An 8,988-nucleotide genomic window follows, 5' to 3' on the forward strand; every position below is an offset into this window, starting at 1 on the left:
ATCACAGTTAGAAATTCTGTCAACGCTAAATAATGACATTGCTTTTAAGTATCGAACTGAGAAAGTGACTCGGTAAAAAGAACGTGTGGTGAAATAGACAAATGAAATTATATAAACAGTTAATTTACTGTCATAACATATAAAAAGCTCGCGCCTGTGAGATATCAACAAAACATTAGAAAAATAGCTCACACCAAAGCCTTCACCGAGTATTCACCGGACAACACGCTTCCAAGTTGCGCGAACCTATTTCACTGCGCACGTGCTATGAGCGCAGCCCAGCTGTTGGAACCACTTGAATTCCCCCAAACGCTGGGGGAAAATTAGTGAATCGTTTGAACTCCGATTTCGCGCGGGTTTTTTTCATCGCGTTATTTTTCAACTTTATAAGTTGAATTTGCATTTTTGATGATTTGTTTCGGTAAGTCCATACCGAAAGGTATCAGAATCTGCAAAGTTGTGTTTTACGTTGCATGTGACCTTTAAAATTGTCGCCTGCTCTCGGATAGTTTGGTGTTTTTGCCGTCTGATGAGATTGGTCGCAAGTCCAGACTATATTCAGACACTATATATGTATATACCGGATAATGTGAGATATATATAAAGGTAAGACAAATACACGATTGTGGTTGTTTGAAATGTAAACAAATAAAATATTCATATTTTACACTGCGAAGCATTTTCTCAAATTTCCAGAAATCCATTCGACTATTCGTTGCATACATTAGCTCAATATTTTCAGAATATCATCGGAAGAGTTTTGAAGGAAGAATTAGGAAAGTTATATTGATACAATGCAATGTTTTGATAAATTCATACGAAATTGTCAAAGTAACGCCATTACTGAGGCATGATGACGCAAGACTTCTTCTTACAATGAAAACAATGCAAACAAACAACCATACACAGATAGTCTAAATATTTCTGATTTCTTACATCGCATATCTATGTTCAAACGCTCCCTCAATCAGTGGAAGGTCCCTCGCAAAATCCTGTGTGCCGATATAAGCGAAAATCGGTCATCGGTAGTGATGTCATTCGACTGTATATTCCAGGAGCATATAAGGCCCCCAAGGTTTGTCGTTAGGGCCGACTATCTAAGGGAACCATGTGGTTACACAATTTGATCTGGTTGAACATGTGTCATTGTATCCCTGCGGGGTGACTGGCATCCCCTAATTAGAATCGATTCTTTACATTCAGATGTTACATTGCCAGATGAAATTATATCTAGGCTAGATCTATTTAGAAAATCTATTCGCGTATTTTTTCAGTGGCCCCAACTGGTGGTTGCGATGTGCGCAGGTGTTACCAATCGCGGAGGAAAAACGAACACCCACATCAATGTGAGGTATTTATAATAAATATCAGTCAACTAATATTAATTGTTCCAAAAGTTATTAGTCGTATCCATCACTGTCACTTTTATCATGATTGGGCCTTGAGGTATGTTTTGTTTTTTCACTTGATTGTTAATAATTTAAACTCAACATGTTGATTCAATTGTTGCTGGTTACTGTGGTGTAATGAATCTTCCAATGGCTGTAAAAAAAGAATAAAACGGTAATATTAGAATTATTAGTGATAATTTCTTCATTGGTTTTCCAGTGATTTTTCAGTTGTGATCCACTTGCTGTGGCAACTGCCCCATGTTCCAATGCCTTTGGTCAGAGCCATAGGTTGTGGCCACATCACAGGTGTAATGTTCAGGTAGTGGAAAACTACAGGTTTTTGATGTTTCTGCCATTCATGGTGATGTCTGCAAAACTTCGCTTGCCAATACCTGGCATCTTCCAAGAGGAGAACTGAGTCAGGAGCTGTGTCAGATGATGTTATTGTTCAAGGGTACAACACTGACAACCTTACTGAAGGTGTTCAGCTTAACCTCTACAATCCTTTGTCATCAGCCCTACCAACAATTTAAAACTTGATTCACTGAAGGATGAAGAAGGAATCTGTTACCTCTGACAGTTACTGTACCAGATGCAAAGTCTGAAGTATTGACTAAGTTGGCATGTTTTCAACAGGGAGTGTGTTATCATATCAGGAAGGACAGGAACGGTTATTAATAATGATAGCAACACATCCTTTCCTGACCTCCCACTCAACAACAGTACTGGTCCCTGACCTCCCACTCAACAACAGTACTGGTCCCTGACCTCCCACTCAACAACAGTACTGATCCCTGACCTCCCTCTCAACAACAGTACTGGTCCCTGACCTCCCACTCAACAATAGTACTGGTCCCTGACCTCCCACTCAACAACAGTACTGGTCCCTGACCTCCCACTCAACAACAGTACTGGTCCCTGACCTCCCACTCAACAACAGTACTGGTCCCTGACCTCCCACTCAACAACAGTACTGGTCCCTGACCTCCCACTCAACAACAGTACTGGTCCCTGACCTCCCACTCAACAACAGTACTGGTCCCTGACCTCCCTCTCAACAACAGTACTGATCCCTGACCTCCCACTCAACAACAGTACTGGTACCTGACCTCCCTCTCAACAACAGTACTGGTCCCTGACCTCCCTCTCAACAACAGTACTGGTCCCTGACCTCCCACTCAACAACAGTACTGGTCCCTGACCTCCCACTCAACAACAGTACTGGTCCCTGACCTCCCACTCAACAACAGTACTGGTCCCTGACCTCCCACTCAACAACAGTACTGGTCCCTGACCTCCCTCTCAACAACAGTACTGGTCCCTGACCTCCCACTCAACAACAGTACTGGTCCCTGATCTCCCACTCAACAACAGTACTGGTCCCTGACCTCCCACTCAACAACAGTACTGATCCCTGACCTCCCACTCAACAACAGTACTGGTCCCTGACCTCCCACTCAACAACAGTACTGATCCCTGACCTCCCACTCAACAACAGTACTGATCCCTGACCTCCCACTCAACAACAGTACTGGTCCCTGACCTCCCTCTCAACAACAGTACTGGTCCCTGACCTCCCACTCAACAACAGTACTGGTCCCTGACCTCCCACTCAACAACAGTACTGATCCCTGACCTCCCACTCAACAACAGTACTGGTCCCTGACCTCCCACTCAACAACAGTACTGATCCCTCAAGTATTCCCTCAGATTCCCTCCTGGAAGCTCTCGTTGTGGCTTATGAGGTGAGGTGAGGTGAAATTGGGTTTTACATCGTGCTTGAGAATATTTCGCTCATATGACGACGTGCATGCATGCGTGTGTATGTGTATGTGCGGCTGCTTGTACTAGCCCAGACTTAAGCTGGTTTTATAGTGCTAGCTCACTGAGATACCATGCCGCAGTGAAGCATAAAAATACCCCACTCAGACACATTATACTGACTCCCAAGCCGACCAGTCCTTGTTGTACCCATTAATGCCGAGCGCCAGGCAGGGACCAACAAGTACCGTATTTTAACGTCTTTTGGTATGACGCGGTCGGGGATCGAACCCTCTCCGTGTGGCTTATGACGAAAGATTGAGAAATCCACCCAGACACAATCATCTGATACAGAATAGCACTAAGTCGGACAGTCCAGATTAACTGCTTCTGGTGCAATTATATAGAAAACAAGAGGTAAATTCAAATGTATTTTGGTGAGGTTTAGTATGTTTTCATGTCCATGTCTTTAGAACAACCGCCAAGCAATACATCATCCCGATCTTATGAAAGTATTGCCTTACTAAATATTCTGTTACTTTCAGGCTTTGAACACTATGCTTGAAATCTGGAAAGATCACAACAGCACAACTCAGTCATGGTTTTGAATGCAAGCCCACTGCAGCCATAAAGTCTCATAGTTCGATTAGTTTTTAAAAATTAACAATATGAAAGTAGTTTAGTAATCCTAGAAATGAAAGTAGCATATGCTCAAGGGAACTTGTTTTCAGTTCCAATAACAATGTTATACTAATGTCCCATAAACGTCTATTCGAAACTGAAAGTTCACAAGTAATTTATATTGTTTAATTATGTTTTATTTTGCTTTTTCAGATGCAAGATACAACAGCGAATATGTTCAGGTGTGGTATTGTTATCAGCCCTTCTGGTTCCTGGCTTGGAGCATCACCTGACAGATAACTCAGTTGAAACCCACACTCCAGCCTACTGGAAGTCCAATGTCCAACTAATCCATAGTCAAGGTTAGACTTCATGCATGTGTCAATACAGTGCAACTGTACCCTTAAAATTCATTTATTATTCAGGAATGGCAATTTTCCACCTATCCGAACTGGGGATTTCCGCCGATTTTATTTCAGGTTGATCAATTCTGTGAATCCTCTGAACCTCCCATTGGATGACACAATATTAAGTTTTCAGCTGAAAATAGATTTTCCTGTTGCCATCCCTGATATATTATGTACCACAGTAACTGAAAACCTTTTAAGGAGAACATAATATTAGATCAACATAACAGAATCATTAACTTACAGCAAAACAACCAACCCAAATAAATAACAAACATGAAGTGAAATTCAAATTTATTTTGCATTTTATGAATTATGGTGTATTAAAAGTGTAGCAGAGACACTCACAATAGGTTCAAACTGTATTACTGATGGTGATGAATAACGTAACAAGTTTCTGAAAAAACAGATTGCAAATATATTTGATAGAAAATATTGTTACATCAGTCATGATCACTTACATTGCAAAAATTACAGATGGATCAAGGCATAATTTATCATAGGTTGTCTCCCTTTAACCACATTATACTCTATTACCCATACAGGAAAATGATGCCCAACCAATTGAATTCTTTTCAAATAGGATGAAATGTAAGTTTTCATCAATACTATTGTCTATTACTTCATACATTACTGATCATTTACCCAACTCAATAGTACCAAATGAATTCATTCACATTCATGTCAGCCAAGTTTTGAGCTATTTAGGCAAGATATTACTCAAACTTGGGATGATTTTCAGCGAATGAAAGAGTACCATGTAATCAATGTCACATGAATGAAATGTTGCTGAAACTGCTATTAAACCCCATCTCCCACACCCCCAGATATATTCTGCAGATTTGATGTTCAGGACTGTATTGTGCTGAATAATGTTTATTTCATGTGGTTATAAGGGGCCTTCTACACAGAGTTAGTAAGTTTTCTACACTCCACAGCTGATTGACTGAGCCTGCCATTGACAAGGGGACTTTGCCATTGAGTAGATGTTACTCTTTCACTCGTTTGATATGCCTTTCAATGTGGATCCTACGACATTATATTTGTTGGTTTTCTTCAATTTCAGTTTGCTCAAACTGACCAGCAGAACTCAAGACACACCATTTTCTTCAAAAACATTCCCTATAAGAAATCACGTGTCACTCATGATGACATCCCTTGGCTCCAACAATTCCAAGAGTCCACTTAGTTTTGTGATATCAATATCATATATCCTGAGAGCATGGCAGATACAAAGGTTTATTCCCCATGAGGAGCAATACCCACCAGTCCTTTCCATGTATTACTACTCTTGTAATGAGAATACATTTGTGAACCTAAATGTACAGTGGGGTCCTTCAGTGTAAATTTCTGTGCACGTCCTCCGTGGTGTAGTGGTTAGAGCGTCCGCCCAGAGAGCGGAAGGTCAAGGGTCCGATCCCCGTGTACTTGTTGGTCCCTGCCTGGCGCTCGACATTAATGGGTACATCAAGGACTGGTCGGCTCGGAGTCAGTATAATGTGTCTGAGTGGGGTATTCATGCTTCACTGCGGCATGGTATCTCAATGGACTAGCACTATAAAACCAGCTTAAGTCTGGGCTAGTACAAGCAGCCACACCTACACATACACACGCATGCATGCACGTCGTCATATGAGCGAAATATTCTCAAGCACGATGTAAAACCCAATTTCACCTCACCTCACTTAAATTTCAGTGCAGTCTATTTTGACTCAAGTTCTGGAGTACAACAGTCGGAAGTGTTAATGCATATGGCAAATCAGCAGAGGGCAAATGTTAATGCTACCCTTAACAAAACAGAGATATTCGCTCTAGTCAAAGCCCTTCTATTAATAGTAGAGACATGACAACTGAACCTAACAGACAAATCTACTTCACTTGCACCTAGCTTACTTCTGACAAGAAACATGTATAACTCATCAAATAATGGAATAGAGTGAGAATGGTTTGGTTATGAAATACTGGATTCACTTTTGTAACACAGCCCCCCTGACATTAGATTCTACAGGTTTGATGAAATCTAAAAAGGCTTAAAATAATGTAAAATGTTCAATCAATTTATCATTATACATGAATTTACGAAGTCCAAATTTTTCAAGTTCAAGTATTCTGTGTAGTTCTTGAATCATGGCATCCTTTTCCTTGCATTGCCTCTCCGTTCATGAAGTGTTCATAGAGTTCTGTGTAGGGCTCGGGGTCAGTGGCTTCTTCCCCACTGTAATATACACATAATGAAGCATCTCTTTTACTTCTGTAATAGGTATAAAACAGGGACAACACGCAATAACCAGTCATGTACATCACCAGTCATCAGTTATCATAGATAATCCCATTTACTGATACACTGACGATAAAGTTGTTGTTGTGAACTTCAGTTGCTATATCTAAATCCTATTGCCTAACTCGACTGACGATACGGTGCCAACTGCGCACTTAAGCTACTCTATCTTGACCGGATTATATGATAATTTTCATAAACGTATTGAAGACATCGGTGTTGATGGGTGAAGTTCACAGTGAATTTGATTAGCTTATTGCTATCTGCAGACCCGGACCAGATACTGGTTTCGGATGTTCGTTATCAATGTGACCCTTGGCAGCTTGAAGATTGTGAACCGTGGTCAGTTAATCTGTACATGTCCGGTTTTCAATAATATATACTGTCATAAATATTGGTAAAACTTTGTCCAGTTTTACCGTGTTAATAAAAACATACAACAACAAATAAACCTCTGGAACTACAACTACTTTTTAATAGAAACTAAAATAATTTAATGTTTTAGATAATATTGACACTCAATAATCTGTGTTCAAAATTCAATCGTATTCAATAATTGAGAACCATGCCAGTTGACAAAACTAACATGTATGATATGTCATTCCTACTGTATCTGAGATAATAATACTGAAATAGTAATAATTTATTAATTCCAGAATTTTTCAAATATACAACAGACATTCAGGTACCATATCTTACAGTACTTTTCAATGTCATTTTTGAACATGCTTACGTTCCGCCGCCGTGATATTGCTGGAATATTGCTAAAAGCGGCGTAAAACCCAACTCACTCACTCACTGCTTACGTTCCAGAACCATGGTGGAGGCAGTCATTGTTCCTTTATATAAGAAAGGTGATAAACTCTCCGTCTTACTATAGAGGTATTTCTCTAATTAGTGTATTTAGCAAGCTTTATGTGTCTATACTAAACAGGAGGTTAACGTATTGGTGTGAAGCATATGGTAACATTGCAGAGTCACAGGCTGGTTTCCGTCATGATTACTCCACCATTGATACTATCTTTATCCTACAGTCTATTATCAAGAGGTATCTTAGGAAGCAAAAGGTTAAACTTTATTGTGTGTTCGTGGATTATGCTAAGGCATTCGACAGTGCAAGTAGTTTGAAATTATGGTCAGTTTTGAAATCTAGAGGTGTTTCCCCCCAAATGGTTAACTCTATACAGACCATCTATTCATCCGTTAAGGCGAGCGTAAAATTTGATAATGTGTTTGACTCGTGGTGTTCTACGGGGCTGTGTCCTAAGCCCTCTGTTTTTTTCGATTTTTATCAACGAGTTGGCTGTTGAGGTAGAGTGAAGTTCAGGTCCAGGTATTCAATTACATCCTGATGTTATTCAGATATTTATTCTTCTTTTTGCGGATGACATCGCACTTATATCTGATACTATTGGAAAGCTACAGAAGCACATCCATGTTTAAGAAAAGTTTTGTATAGAATATGGTCTTGAGGTCAATTTGGATAAGACAGAAAGGTGGTATCTTATCAAAAAGAGGAACTTGGTTTTATAATGGTAGGAAATGGGAAGTGGTAACTTCATATAAGTACCTAGGTATAACATTTACTAGGGGCTTGTCTTGGGCTTGTCATTGTTTTAATGCAGCTTTGTAAAAAGGCTTTATTTTGTGTTCTTAAAGGTCACATGCAACGTAAAACACAACTTTGCAGATTCTGATACCTTTCGGTATGGACATACCGAAACAAATCATCAAAAATGCAAATTCAACTTATAAAGTTGAAAAATAACGCGATGAAAAAAACCCGCGCGAAATCGGAGTTCAAACGAGTCACTAATTTTCCCCCGACTTTTCGGGGGAAAACTGGTTTCAACAGCTGGGCTGCGCTCATAGCACGTGCGCAGTGAAATAGGTTCGCGCAACTTGGAAGCGGGCTGTCCGGTGAATACTCGGTGAAGGCTTTGGTATGAGCTATTTTTCTAATGTTTTGTTGATATCTCACAGGCGCGAGCTTTTTATATGTTATGACAGTAAATAAACTGTTTATATAATTTCATTTGTCTATTTCACCACACGTTCTTCTTACCGAGTCACTTTCTCAGTTCGATACTTAAAAGCAATGTCATTATTTAGCGTTGACACAATTTCTAGCTGTGATATAGATATGTCGTTGTCACAGACAAAACTCAATGTCTTGTTTTATTGACACCTGTGTGTCTGCCTGCCTGTCTGCTAATGACAATATTCAATACACAACTGCTATCACTGACCACATGCAATTTGAACTTAACACCAATCAGGCTATACACCATAAACAAAACGCATTGATTTATGGCCCGAGTTCGTTCTCTGTCACATTATGTAATTACACAGACAGGCAGGTGTGATACTTGAACACATGACATGTTATGATGTCTGTTGATTGCAACATGTTAAATACAAAAAATGAGCATATATTTACAAAACCCAACATCTCTCTATATATACACACACAATGAGCCGTGAAGGCATCTGCAAATGAACCAGCCGTTACACTTGAGTGCACACCCAC

Source organism: Haliotis rubra, unplaced genomic scaffold (genome assembly GCF_003918875.1).
Source record: "Haliotis rubra isolate DU_JTF1 unplaced genomic scaffold, ASM391887v1 Scf272, whole genome shotgun sequence".
NCBI lineage: Eukaryota > Metazoa > Mollusca > Gastropoda > Lepetellida > Haliotidae > Haliotis > Haliotis rubra.